We start from the raw sequence: 15,903 nt of genomic DNA on the forward strand, positions 1-15,903 counted from the left end.
TGAATTTTTTAGAAAGGCCGAAGAAAATTTGGTGAAGAGCGTGAAAAGTTTCAGCTTGTAACTGAAAAAATGAGCAGCATCCATATTTCACTTTTTCTCTGATGACCCAACTTATTTTCCCACGGGAACCCAAATTTCTCTCGGGAAATCTTCCTGCTCACCGCATAATGTTCCTCATTGCAAATAATACTTTTAGGTGCTATCTTTGTAAGTTAAAGATGAAACTCGGAAGCTCGTGCTAATGTTAGTTACCATGGCAATTTTTGTTTTTCTTATAAGATATCACTCTTTTTCATGGTTTCCCGGCTTTTCGTCGTGCTGTTTTTCATTTTCATGTCCCGAGCTTTCTGATATTAATATTCAGGGTGTTTCAGGAGGAATCTGCAAACGCAACGCAAGCATTATTTAAAATTCATTTTGAATTAACCATGAAAACTTTTTTTAGGTATCTTTTCGACATTTTATTTAATACTCTAGATTTTTAAGGACATCAAATAATTAAGTTTGGGCGAAAATGAGCGACTGTCTGAAAGTGTCTGAAACAAACAACTATATCAATTGCTCTCGTACTGCTGATACTCGCTCAGAGGTCTCGTAGAATTGAGCTCAATTGTCTCCCCTACCACCTCCCGAAGTATTTCAGATGAATCATTCAGATTTTAGACACATTAGAGAATTCCCTAATACATCAAGTAGCCCTATTTTCATTAAGTAACTGTTCCCAAATAGCATGTAGCATTTTGATCCTTCCCTCTTATATCAAGATCTAATTTATTGAAATTTGTGAAGATTGAACATTTTGTCCCGGAAAATACGAATAAACGTATTTCTTGATGTTCCCAGATCAGAGGTATAAACTTTTCACACATTAGGTACTCAAGTTTATTATAAGTTACTGCAGCCATAAATTGTGTCATTTATTCCAGTTGGAAATCGTGGATAATCAAATTATGGGTTCATATAGGTTGCATTCAAACCATTCTTGAAGGAGAGTCATAAACGTTACCTAACGTGTTGTCGATGATACCGAAGAAAAACTTTGTGTTAAAAGCAGCACTCTCTATCTTTTGCCATCTCTGAATGCTGTTGGAATCGTGAATAAGTCGTCTTTTCTGATGGTTTGAGAAAAATTGAGAGACATGGGAGTTTTTCCGATTATTTTTACTTAAATCGACATGTTTTGCGCACGATTGCTATCTATTCATAATAATCTTTCTTTTTCGTATTTTTTCACTATTAAAGCTCATCGTAGGGATCTTAAAGCGAAATTATATAAGGCATGAATAATACTCTCTCTCTCTTTTAAACAATACCAATCTTCTAGGAATTTGTGTAATTTTTGTAACCATGCTTCTACTCGCAATCGAATGGATTTTCATGTATTTGAATGCATTAAAATATGGAGCGCTATTTAAAACGCTATCAAAATGTTGTTTTTCTACATAATTTTTCTTGTCTTCCATAACTAATCGATTCTACTACTTCTCTTTCCTTGAATTATTAATGAGTGTAAGCGCTATGACTTCATTTTTCTGTCATTGCGTCAAACTGAATTTGAAACAGTCCCCATATTTCTATAGTGTCATCTTGAAAAATACAGTTTTGGCTCGCTGAAAATTGACTGATATTCCTATGTTGATTGTTAAGGCTTTTTACGATCTGCTGCACTATGGCTTAGCTAAACTTGAAATGACTTCGTAAATAAAATCTTTATGCAATTTCCTGTAGTGAATTATAACTAATTACACTTTTTAAATCGCCATGTTTTAGTCGTAATTTCATTAAAAGATTTATATTATTATAATTCTTGATTTCTGAGAATGGAATAAGTTACATGGTGGTGAAAATTTATTCACCAGAAGGAGATAGGAAATCTGTATATTTAAAGAAGATATCGTTTTGTGAAATCCTCCTCTGTAAAGAAGATTTTTTTCTAGATAAAAATTGAATATTGCATTCCAATTGCCAATTTTACATAGGTAGCAAAGATAGAGAGTTAATTTTTTGAACTTCGATGCTACAATCGCATTTTCTAGCTAAATTGTAAGGTTGACTTTGGCGTCATATAACTCCATGCCCTATCATCCCCTCGGATACTACAAAGCATGCCTCAAATATTTTTCAAAACCAAAACTTCTTCATCAATCAATCATCATCATCAAAAAAAATCAAAATCATAATAAGGATTACTTAATAAAATGCTGATTAAAGAAGTTTTATTTAGAATTTGAAGTTCAAAAACTTCATTTTGCTAATTTTAGAGTTGAACTACGCTATCTCTGCCGAATCTGTAACCAGAAATTAAAATCTGTTCAAAATGAGGGGTAGATTTTGTCACTATCTATTTTAAAATGAAAACGCTGTATGGGACACCTTCCATCCCCCTTGAATTTTTACAGATACTTCAATGATTGCACTTCCTCCTAATGAATCCCCAACGAACTGTAACCCAATTCCATGAATACCCCCGAATTTTTTTCTGACCACAGCCCTGTCACCCGTACAGTAAAGGATTGAGTTTGCGCAGCTCTCCTAGCAACCTTCACGGCGTTGCGTCGCAATATATCACGATTAAACTATGCACTTTAACCAGGATTGCGAGACAATGTTCGTGGAAATCTATTTCGTTCCTCTTTAATGTGACATCAACCCACACAGCAACTTATGACCTCCATCCGAAGAAAGGACGTGTCCTTGTTTTCTTAAGGATTGTAACGAACGTCCCGGGACCTAACCGAAGTTACGATGCAGGTCGTACGTTTAATTGTGGGTTCTTGCCCTTGGTGTGGGGAAGCGAAAAATCACAAACAAATATTTAAAGTTTTTACTCAAAATATGACTAATAACTTTAGGCTTTACTTTGTGAAACCTCTCCATATTGGAAGTAAGGAAATAAAACTTTGTAAGGTTCACTGTTATTTAATTATGGGCACATAATTGTGTCCATGTCAGGTGCCCATAATTAAATAACAGTGAACCTTACAAAGTTTTATTTCCTTACTTCCAATTTTTACTCAAAATTTATTTCCCTTTAAAATCCCAATTGCAAATCAATTCAATGAAAAGACATGATGTACTGAATTTGTGCGTCTAGAATAGCCAAAATATAGGATATTACCAGAGTCTCAGGAAGGAGAGGAGCTGCGGGTGATGGCACGGGTGGATAGCGAGACGCATCGGTAGCACGGGCCATACTCCTACTGACGGCTACATTTTGACTGACCACTGACGAGAGACGAGTGACCAGTTTTGTCCTTATTTTTCGATTTTTCGAATTTATTTCGGGACACCCCCGTCATTTCATGCCAATTGATGTAAAAACATATCCTATCAAATATTATCGCAATTGGATAACGGGAAGACGAGCCGCATCGCACTCAAAGTTGAGAAATTTTGGCATTTTTGGCTGCTTTTCGGATATGAATGGCGATAAGTAGGCGCTGGTATTTTTAATTGATTTTCTATGGTAACCAACGATACATTGGTTATTTGACATGCTGCGCCTAAAATATTTTCCTATTGTGGCCAGTTTTTCCCGAGAAAAGCCCCAAGAATGAGCGCGTGCCACGCCAGGCAGACATTTTTGGTGGCATGCGGGTTGCATATGCTCCATATTTGTTGATCATTCTCACTCATCGTAAAACCATAAAATTCTTTAGACAAACTTTAAAATTCGTCAATATAGCCTTAATTGCTATATTCATCACTTTTTATTGCCAAAACGGCCTAGTATTTGGGCTTAGTGACTTATTATCCATAGGTTTTGAAATATTTTTGAAACAGAGAACTTATTAGTGTCCGAAGAATTCCCGAACTTCGAGTCGAAGACACTTTTTAAAACCAACTTGTATATGAAGTGAGGGTGGTAGAATTTGGAAATGGGAACTAGAAACGCCGATCAAATGTTCTTATTGGTCATTATGAGAATCAAATTGTTGGCTACAAGTTGCCATGTAATGGACAGGTGCAAAGTTTTCTGTTCTATAACTTTCTAATGGTAATTTTAAATTTTCTATCTTTTTCTAGGCTTCAATTGATAGAAAAGGAAATTTTTGGGAGGAAACGTGGTAATTTCAGCACAACATAGGAAAGTTGGAAATTCTTTACCATTAGTGGCGGTTCTTGCAAAAGTCAGGACGAAGAACTCAGTTGCAAAAGGAAAAACAGTTAAAATTCGTGCCAGCCTTCGATGATCTGCTCAACATTTCCCTTCTCGATGGTTGAAGAGATCATACCGCTAGAATAAGACAAACTGTTCCTTCTCATTGTCAGTAAACAAGAAGAGGGCAGACCAGGATGTATGCTTGGACTGTATAACTCTTTAAGACGTAGAGAAAATAAGGCTATCCTGTGACTCTAACATGAGGAATTACGACCGCGGCGGTCTAAACACGACGGTGTGAAAGATAATAATTTGTTTATATTTAAACCTGACGTAAACCAAATAAATAATTCGCAATAATGAAATAGCAATAATGCGAACTATTGATTCGTTTGCGAATTCGTACTCATCGGTGTCTCCCACACAAAAATGTTTACAGATGGAAACGAAGTCAAAAATAAAAAGTGATACAAGTGGACAGAGGTTCCTTGAAGGTTCAATAACCGCCCAATTAACAATAATAACACTTGCCTTACTTGTTAGATGGCTGGACGTAAGTGAAATTTTTCTAAGAACATTAACATTTATTTGCACATTATCCTTCATATCGTTATAAATGAATCGATTCTATCTCATTAGTGATCACTGCAGCATTCTCTCTATAATTAATTACGTTTAAAAAACGATCTAATTGTGACTACTTGGCTTTTTATTATATAAAGAGTAGCGCTCAAAATCAGTTGTACATTGCCGAACATTATTTTTTACAGTATCAAGCATACTTCCTCGTTTTATGTCTATCATTTTCACCATTATAGTTTTTATTAGCTCTGTATTTTTTTTAACACTAGTTTCGTAGCTCTTCATCGTCCTAATTTCAAACATTCTAATGAAGATACCGCCGAGGCAGGAACCTACGCGAACGTCATCTTGTTGTGAAAAGTGTAACTAGTTGAACAGGTGTCGCTTTGCTTTGTCTTTGCTTCCGCCCAGCAAATTGAACTTATATCAAGCACGGATATTGAATGAAAGAGTAGTGGGTGTGGTAAACGTCAGTGATACCATGCCATAAGCTAGATTTAAAAGGAGAACCTTCCTTGAGATCAAAAATTTTCCGAAATAAATTGCATTTCCTCTGAAATTCCGATTCTTCCACTGAGTCAATTTCATATATTTGATAGATAGCACATTCCTATGAGGATATCCCAATATCACTGCTCAAGAATACGTTTTTCTTGAAAATATGTTATGACTTTACGCCACTCTAGGTTCTGCCTTTGAATGTTAAATTTTTCATCTGATTTTATAACAGTAAAACTCATGATTTACCTAATGCAATTCCCAAACCTTTCGAAACTCTAGTATTTACATTGCCCACTTACGAACATAGAATGTGCTTTTGAGGAGAATATGTCAAATGCGTGTAATATCGAATGAATTAGCGAATGATGTGGAACTTTGGGTATCCGTGAGACATTTGGGCTATGATTATGTATTAGTAGATTTTTGTTGCAGTTTTTTATAATTTCGAACAACTTTGAGGAGCATGTGACGTAAGTTCTTTTTTGTTAAGAAAATATAAAATAAACAATCATTGCGTCGTTATCGTATTTATCGCCCTTTTTTTTACTTTGACTTCAATTTTTTTGTATGTATCGCGTATTTGTATCGCGTATAACTTTAACTTTTTATTAGGTATTAATTTACTAAAATTAATACCTAAAAAATAACCTAATAAAAATGAAAAGATTAAATTTAATTTAAACTTTTTATTAGGTATTTTCTTCATATTTCATGCGTGGAACCATCATAAAACATCATATTCGACAATTTTTACCTTCAAATCGTGAAAACCCTTTTTTTCGAATTAGTTAGGAATGAATATTACCTCGATATCATTTATCATTTTACGATAATCATAGGGTCACGGTTTCAGGTATTATTTCCCGTTCCATTAACTACTATTATTCGCAGATGAGTGAAATTATTATCTTTTTCTGCGTAGGATAAAATTATTAGGAATAGTTTTTACGTTACAAATTACAAATAGTATCGCTGACTTCATGCATTTATTTGCTGTTTTGCATCCTCATTTATCGGTGATCAGCTAGTATTTGACCATTTTATAATTAATGTCCTTGTAAACATTTGATCATGCAAATTTATTTCAGTATATGACTTTGTAAGAAACAAATAAATTATGAATGATGTGAATGATGGAATATTTGCATTAAAATTTGCATGTCCGTTTCCATTATTCAAACAGTTTAATTGATAGAAACTTCCTTATATTCCATGTTGCGCCTTCACTTGGGACGTGCGCTGTGAGGTATATGTTAGAAACATGGGCCAAAATTCCAATTATATGGCATTATTATATGCTGGTCATTTGTCTTCATACCCCTAGCCTCATAATCATTACCAAAAAAAATTTACATCGCCTATGCACTAATGATAGTAGTTGATGTGAATGAACTTTTTGTGCACCATTCCATATGGGATCCTTTTTAATTGTGGAATAAAATAATCTTTTAAATAATCCTCTTTCGTTAAAATTTAAGTTCGAAATTTGTGCCTTTTTATTTTAGTGAATACAAAATGACTCTCTAAAATTTAGCGTCGACTTAATGAGTTGTGAAAAATATCAGACGTAAAAATCGTAAACATTTTGGCCATTACTTTTTACTTTTTCCAACTTGTTTTTGGCTGGATGGGTTCATCAAATTTTCAAGAATGGCCAAACTAAAAATCTAGAATCCTAGGGATATTAGTGAAAAAAACACACAATTGACAAAAAACATAGTTTCTGAAAAATTGTTGCATTTGCATACTTTTGTTATTTGAAGACTTCTTAGAGATGCTAAAATATAATTGTAAAAGTGTTTACGATAGAGAGAGGTTCTCGTTAAAAATTCTTGTCTAAATAATTTATAACGCTATAAAATTAGATGTTCTCCCCAGAGTTGCAATTATCAATAAAATGGCTTTATTCCAATGCTTTTCCTGGTTAAGGCTGAACTGAAATCCTTCATTTAATTGGTTATTTATACAACTCATTTACTACAGTAAATTTGAAGTTATTTTGCTGCCATTTTAATTAAAAATGAAAATGACCTCATGTCTCGGGATATTATTCACACCTCCTCTAATCCCGAAAACTGATGAATGACCAATTGGAGGGAAGGAGTAAACAAACTCAAACCAACTAAGTGTGCTGAAAAGGTAATTACTCGTAATTGAAAGCAGACCGTGGACATGAAGTCATTAATATGCCTTCCTTAAACAGAATTGGTGCGCAAGAAAATGCACAGATAAAGGAGTGCCTCCGTACAATTACATTAATTAAATAGCTCGTAACATTGGAAGCGATGAATGACTGGTAAGTGACAGAGAAAATAGGGTTTAAAAATAAATACTTTACTATTTAAGCAAATAACATAAAGATAACCAAACAAATACACTGACATTGGTAAACGTTTCTCGTGATTCCCTCCCGGTTAAATACTCCATTTTAGCCGTCTTTTTGAGTTCCAACTCGGGGTTCATCCTCAGGGCAGCTGAATGTCATTTTATTTGGGTTTTTGGTTGCTTATACAATATGGTGAATCAAACCATAATAATTTTAGTTAAAAGCATAATGTCAGTCCTTTATCGTCAGCAATTTGTGTTTTCAAGTATAATCAGTTTCCGTATACAACCTTTTGTAACATTATTCACCTGGAAAGCATCAAATCGCATTTCAATTGTATTAACATTTTGCCACAACTTTTTGATGAAAATCTTTTAAATTTTCGGTCAATTTAGTCTTTAAAAAGAGGTACTTTAACACAGTAACAGTTGCTGCGCCTTTACTTCATTTTCCCAGATAAATTTACACAAATAATCAGTTCCATAAAAGCAGCGCGAATAAATTGTTTTCTAGTCAAAGAACTGCAAGCTCTTTCCTGTAGGAACTAATTACGGCCTTTTTTGAAAAATATTTACCCAGGTTCTATGCATTCTTTTTCAATTTTACCACTCAAATTTTTATCATGTGAAAAATAACGGAAGTGGTATCCTATTAAAATATACCCTAATCATTTCATATAAAATGTCGCACCTGTCAGTGCAAGCATGATGGAATTACGTCATTTAATGTTGCTGCTATGGTTACCAGCCTTGGCATTCTAACGACGCGGAAGGACGTGGAGGAGGAGAATTAGGCTGACCTTAATCCATCTCCCAAGTTCAAATCTCCCACAACGTTTTACGACAAACCACTCAAAAAAATCCAAACGACGTCATCGCTCGCACCCCATCCCTTTCATTCTGATGGTCTCTAATGGGAAAGCTGAAACTGACGCAGACGTATATGCATTTACATATAAATTTACTCACCCCCTCCTCCCTTAGATCCACATCCCATCATTTCCTTATAATCTGACCACGCCCTGCGACGCGCATTTGTTTGTTTTTGCCGTATTATTCTCCGCTCAGCATCGGCTCAAGAGGTCTTAGGTTCGATGAACTTTTCCATCAAGCACCCTTCATCCTCAAAGAGGCAATTCGTATCGTTTTTTACAACATCATAATGCGTTTAGATTTTCACTCGCTCCACCGCGTTCCCTCTCCGGCGATATAATTTTAATGCGATGGGGTCCTTTAGCTCTTCCGTCTTGCTTCGCTTCGTTTTTTTACTACCAAGGGTGGCTGATAGGCCGAAGCCTTGAAAGCGAGGGAAGGTCGTTCGATTTTGAGTGACGCTTCACCAAGACTTTGTGGACGGGCGCTTGCTGGGGGAAAAAGATACAGCTCACCAAGGTTTTTGTCCATTAGCGGAAAGCCGGAGCAAACAAAAAGCCGAAAGCAAATATGCTGAGCTTACGAACGGAACGCAGTTCCAATATTTCAGGATTTGAGGTTTGGATGGACGTACATGCTCACTTCAACATCACCGTATGCCAAAAAATCAATGTGAATTAAAAGACAGGGAATTAATAAAATTTTTAATTAACGGAATGGTTGCACAATTTGTACATTTCGGATGACTTCATTAAGTTTTCACTGTGACTAGTTCCGATATACTTAAATTAGTCAAGAGCGAACACTTCTAAGAGTTCAAAGTTCATGATTTGCTCTCCGGATGTGGCGCGGTGCGCACGACTCGGACTGCTAGTCGCATAATATACTCAGCATTCCAGACAGTCTTGTCTGATATAGTCCATAAATTTCGGCGGAGGGAAAAGACGCCTCGGAGGTTTAACTGGGTAAGGCACTCGACCGGAAATCGAATCCTAGTCAATGCGAATTATTTTTTCTCTGTGGAATTTTCGCCCTAAAAAAGAACGCTTCCGTGATATTCAATAATTTAAAATGAGTGAAATTAGTGTCTATATTATTTGCATTTTACATTTAACTCAAAAGGAAACATTAGAGATACATGAAGTTATAATTCTAAGGCGAGGACCGAAGAGGCCGATGACTACAAAACAATTTTTGTGATTTTGAAGGTAAGCACATACATAAGTCCATAGGTTACAGCGGCGCACCGCGGCTAGCGGAAATGCGCACGTCACATTTAATTTTTTTTGTAATTCTCGATTAACGAACAGAATATAAATCCGAATTTAGTATATCATTTTGAATCATCAAAGTCCATCATTGTACACCTTCTTCATTCCTTTTTAAAGTCCACTGATGCGCATAATCTTCTATCATGGTACTATTTTTTTTCTAATAACACTACAATAACTGTAGCTTCTAGTTGCCATCTCTCTCTCTCCGTGCACACCCTACAATTGACAATCATACTCTCGCCTCTCAAATACTGAGATTACGCGGACTTAATTTGTTGTACGTACTGCAGGCTTAGCAGTCTCGTGAGAGTAAATTTCGTGTCAGTGCGTACAATCTCCAAGTCTCGCTAGAGCTGTCCTACAACCCCTTGAGAGAGTCCCGCTGAAGTAAAATCTCTCACCAGGGTGTATAGTCTCTATTTTAAGTCTAGCTAGAGCAGTCTCACTCTGGCTAGATTTTTAGTTGGCCACATTATGAGGCATGATGGCCTGATGAAAACAATCGTAGGAGGGCAGGTGGAAGGGAAGAAGGGTAAGGGACGGCCCCGAATAAGTTACATAGGACAGGTTGTAAAGGATGCAAAGGTGATGAAATACATCGCTATGAAAAGGCTAGCAAATAGGAGAGAGGAATGGAGAGCTGCATCAAACCAATCTTACAATTAGTATCGTTGACTAATGATGATGATGAGTGTACACGTACCGTAAAATTTGCAGGTGGAGGACATTTCGAGGAAGTGGCACAATGTATGAATACCGAAATGAGAAAAAAATCAAATGGGCTAATGTCACTGCATTCAGCCTCCAGACTAGCCAAATCTTCCCTATAACCCCTCGAGTAGGTCCCGCTAGACAAAATATCTCACTGGTGTATAATGTCTCTAGAATAAGTCTCGCTATACCAGTCGAACTCTGGTTAGATTTTGCTCTACCGTGTGCTCGTACCTTGGAAGAGAAATCGACTCCTCCCACTGAAGCTCATCTAATCGATGGTGGAAGCGCGTAAAAGCTTTTCAACTTCTCGATCAGTTCAAACAGTCCTCAATTTATTCTATGTGAATCCGTCACCCGTCCGTCTCGTTTCCTGGAAAGCCCCTTCATTAATAATTCTCTCTCTCTCAAATTGCGGTCACGCAGTTCCCCAGGGTAGATAAGGAAAGTAAAATCGCCGAGTCAAATCCCGCCGCGCAGATTGCAAATGAGTCCTCCGCGACACGCTAATATGTCCCGACCCAGTTTTGCGTCGCTGACGGATTTTCTCCCGCATTCCTGTGGCCCTTGTGAGCAATCCGTCAGCGAGTTTTGGATGGAGTCACGTCGTTTCGACCACAGAATGGCTGAATGCCTGTAGTGCGTCGCACGCGGATCATCGCAGACCAGGCTTTTCCTCAGGCTTCCGAACTCGGCGAGCTAATTGTGGCACTAAAAATTCCTTTTTCCCAAACAAAGCACTATTCATGCGCTAATCCTTTAAATGCCAGCCGGCCGATCTAATGTCAAGAGCGGATATATCGGGCGCGTGTATGTAAACAACTAATTAGTAAAATATGTAATAAAATAATTTAAAAGATGTTCCTATATCTTTTATGAAATGCTTAAAAAATTAAATGCAAAAAAATTCGCTTCAGCACGTTTGTATTGAAATTTTCAGAAAAGTCGAAATTAAAAATTTATTTTTTGTAAGAAATTCCTCGTATTCTTCTCATATTCCAGGTAAAGGAAACTGTCACTACAAGGAAATAATGCAATCATTTAAGCATTCCTTCGCAATTATCTGAGATTTATTTCAATTGCCACCAATCATTTTTTCATCGAAATGTAACCTACATTTTTTGGAATCTTTTGCGACTCATTTCAAGTTGGAAACAAAAGAGTACCTATGCACAAATGGCTGTAAAAATAAACCTAGTCTTGGATACGCGTATTTATATACAGTTCTACGTGAGTAACTGTGAACCTTCACGTAGTCATCAGGTTCACATTAAGAACACGCCAACTTTAGTAAAAACATAAGCAAAGCTGTTTTGCTTGCCCTAAGCCATTTAAACGAAGTATATCATAGTTTTATGAAAAATATGATCGGTGGCATTTGCAATAAATTTCCAATTATTTCGAAGGAAAGCTTGAATAATGGTACTGTTGCCTTCAGATTGTTTTCTTTTGGTTTTAAAAAAACCACCGTCTCGCTAAAGTTAATAATAAAACCATGTTTTAAAGGATTAAAACTGGTTACATTTGGATTATTTTTGTTTCATTTAGTTTTTTTTTTGGAATGTCTCCAGATCGTGATCTTTACATCTGAAAATAGAAATTTAGCCTCCAACGCGGCAGGTACGAGGCGATCCAACAAACCGTGCGTTATAGTTCGAACCCCATTCCTCCGTACGTCACCCGCCGTTGCTGGAGTGACAGCAACCACCGCACCTGGTTTGATGAGTCACTCCCCAAAGAAGACTCAGGCCCGTTGCACACACACCGATTTTGGACGTCCGGTAAAATATCGGCCGTCCACATTCCAATAGTGAACAATGGCAGGGCATGGGGGCTTGCACACGTACCGACCATGCGCCGGCACAGGCAAAATGCCGGTTAGCTGCCGGCCATTGCCACTGTGGATCACCTATATCGGTGCCGGATAAACAGTGGCGTACGTGGCCAAATGGGAGCTTGCACACTCACCAGATTGTTACCGTCCGACCGGTCGTTTTCCTCTAGTTCTCGCTGCGCTTTCTCACTTTCCAGAAGAATTCAGATCTATCGGCATAACAATAAAGTGATCGTTTGTCCGGTAAAATTCCGGCGTGTGTGCAAGCATTGCTTCACCGGCAAAATATCGCCCGGTATTTTCCCGGTATTTTGCCGGCCTTAGGCCCCTTGCACACACACCGATTTTGGACGGCCGCGGCCGGTAAAATATCGGCCGTCCACATTCCAATAGTGAACAATGGGAGGGCATGGAGAGCTTGCACACACACTGATCACGCGCCGGCACCGGCAAAATGCCGGTTAGCTGCCGGCCATTGTCACTGTGGATCACCGGCGCCGGCTCAAAAACATAGCAACTTGTCGTTTTACCGGTAAATATCCGGCGTGTGTCCAAGCATCGCTTCGCCGGTAAAATCGGCCGATATTTTACCGGCCGTCCAAAATCGGTGTGTGTGCAAGGGGCCTTACGCTCCTTGCACATAACACGTTTTCGCCCGCGCGGAAATAAACCACACGGGCCATTTTCTATTAATCCACTGAAGAAGTTTACGAGACCTTTCGCATCGTACGGTTAAAACACGGGCACGATTTTTAGCCGCATTGTAGCCATCCAGTGCCACTGGAGCCACACAGCTAGTGTAGGTAACGTCTTTCCTCTCATTGATCTACGTAACCCAATGCACACTTTCACAGTGGACCGTTTCAGTCGTGCGGGAGCTGCCTCCAGTACTCTTGACTTGGTTCTTTGTTTGGTTTCAGTTTGTGTGTTCTGGTGGACTTCTATCAATGATGGAAGAGATAGACGCTGAAGTTATGATTGCGCTCGTTGAATCAAAACCTGTGATATGGGATATACCAATGACTGCTAATTTTCGGGTTCTCCAGCCGCGTCTGTCGTTTATGGTTGACAACAGTTTCGGGAGCCATCCTGCTTCCGTGTTCAGGTCGAAGGTGAGAAGTTTTCATTTTTTGCCGTCTTATATACTGGCCGATCTCATCCTGTGCGCTGATTGGTCAGAACTCTTTTCCAAACGTTGCTGATTGGTTAGCCGTTGTCCCTGTTGATATTTTGTGTTTTGTGAATTTCAATTGCTTCCCTGATTTGCCTTGGGTAGTACAGACTCTCTTTTGCCACTATCTTCGCTTTTTCGAATTCAATATTATGGCCCGCCTCACTCCAAACATGCTCTGCACGCGTCTCTGATCCAAACTTCCTCGCGTCTCTGATTAATTGGATGGACCCAGTGAAGGCGATTTTTCCTTTGTCTTACCGATAAATTATCCATAATACAATGATTTTCTCACGATTCAAGGCAACAACTTTACCCGGTTTCAATTTCAACATAACTGATAAAATCATCTATTTGTGCGGTTAAAATTTTATAATATCGAAAGCGACTGGCCACGATTCAAACAAGTGCGAGTTCAGGTCGTGCGGGTGAAAACTAGTAATGCGCAAAGAGCGTTAAGGCCGTTTTACACGATACACGGAATTGCGCAATCTGACGTACGTGCGAAGGCGCAATCAAAATTGCGTCGAGTAAAGCGGTGAATTTCTAGAACACATACGTGGATGCGAGACGGAAAAATAGCCCCTGTTTTAATTTTGCTAATGAATTCGCGCAATTCCACGCCATTTTATAAATTAATGCTGCTCTTACCTGCCCAATTCAGTGCCCCGTGTAAAACGGCCTTTTGGGATGCGTCGATTCTAAACGTCGATTCTCGATTCCGCCAATTCTCGGGCACGGAATTGGGATCCATGATCGATCGCCTAACGTCGATTCCGATTCCATCGATTTCTGGAAGATAAATATTTTGAACATTGACTATTATATTGAGCTGTCAATAAGGCATAACAGGCGACGAAAGGCCTCCACTCGCCTAATCCAATGTGCACTGTGCATTATCAAGAAAAAATATCTCTCAGAGGATATAATAATAAAATACTAATTCACTTTAATAAATAAACATACTTTTTGGGCCACTTAATTGTCTTTTATATTTTGTTCCATTCAATTCTTAAATTTTAATGGCAGCAATGCTCCTGACAAATCAATATCCCACCTGTTAGTATGACTAAGAATCGATGGAATCAGAATCGAGAAAGAATTTGAAAGAATCGGAAAAAGTGGAATCGACTCATCTCTACATAAAAGCTCACTGAGCACTGGCCTTCAAGGGGTCGGGAGGAGGCAACCCGCATCGTGGGACCCTCGCGGCCAAACGGTAGGAAGAGAAAAATCGGCGATCTTAAATCATAACAGGCACTAACGAAATCGCAAAAGTATTAGTTAGTTTTACCGTTATGGCAGTAGAACATCATTTTATTCAGCGGACTTGCTGTCAATTCCTTTGTTTTCAGGAATATTTCACCACATTTTCCGAAGTAGCAAAAGGCATTGCGGTTGCGAGCACAAATACCTAAGGATTACAAGCTTAATCCCTTCCGCTTCAACTTATTTTCTGAATATCGTACTCCTATCCTTTATGTATTTTGTCAGTGGTTCTTTTTAAATGCAATGTTAGGTAATGAAATAATATTTTGAAGTTTGTAATCGACGTAAAACAATGAAATAAAAAGCGATTATTATTTTATACTGTAAAGTATCTAGTTTAATACAACGAGAACACATCTATCGCTACTCGTATAAAATCATTTTATGACTTCCAGTGCATCATATTTCGTGAGATATGAGTTCTTTATGTACATTATGGATGCTTTAACATTGTTAAGTTTTCAAAATATTTGTTCTGTTTCTTTAAAAGGTGCTAAAATTGTGGAAATCTGATGACGAGCTGCACTCGTCATTGCGCGATTTGGCATCGTAAGTTCATGACGAGGTAGACTCGGCGAAAAGGGGTAAAATACCATAGAAATCGGTGTGATGTGCTTAAATTTTATACAATAACGGGATGTCTATCTACATCTATGCAATACCCTGCGAGCCACCTCCAGGGTGTTTGGCAGGGGGTAACCAATCACCAACGTGCAGCTCGCAAGAGGACCGCCACATACCCGCATACAAGCAAAATATACATACATATTTTTAAAAAAACTTGCCAATGGCTATTAATTCCTATAGTAAATACATGCAAGTTTAGAAATATGGAGAAAAACATGCAATGTGTCATCCTAGCGAGTGACGCCATAATCCTATTAATTGAGACGTTTCTATCCTTAAAAGTACGATGGAAGAATGACATTTTAAATCTCTCTGTTTTGCAGTCTATTTCTTTTATTTTCTTCTCATTATCACGTCTACCATAGTACGACGGTAAATGAAGGATATATGATTCACGTCGTCTGAGAAAATAACTTCTTCGAATTTTCTAAGTAAATTAAGCATATACTTCGATCTACGCCCCTGTAAAGATTCCCATCCTAACTCGTGCAACATACTGGAAACGCTGCACTTTTTGTCGTAACAACTCATCACAAATCTGGCCGCCCTGCGCTGTACTCGATGCATTTCAGCTATCAGTCCTACTTCATAAGGGACTCCTATCAGTGCCTGTCATACTCTTTTCCCCCAGAAT

This window comes from Ischnura elegans, chromosome 8 (assembly GCF_921293095.1).
Source record: "Ischnura elegans chromosome 8, ioIscEleg1.1, whole genome shotgun sequence".
Taxonomy (NCBI): domain Eukaryota; kingdom Metazoa; phylum Arthropoda; class Insecta; order Odonata; family Coenagrionidae; genus Ischnura; species Ischnura elegans.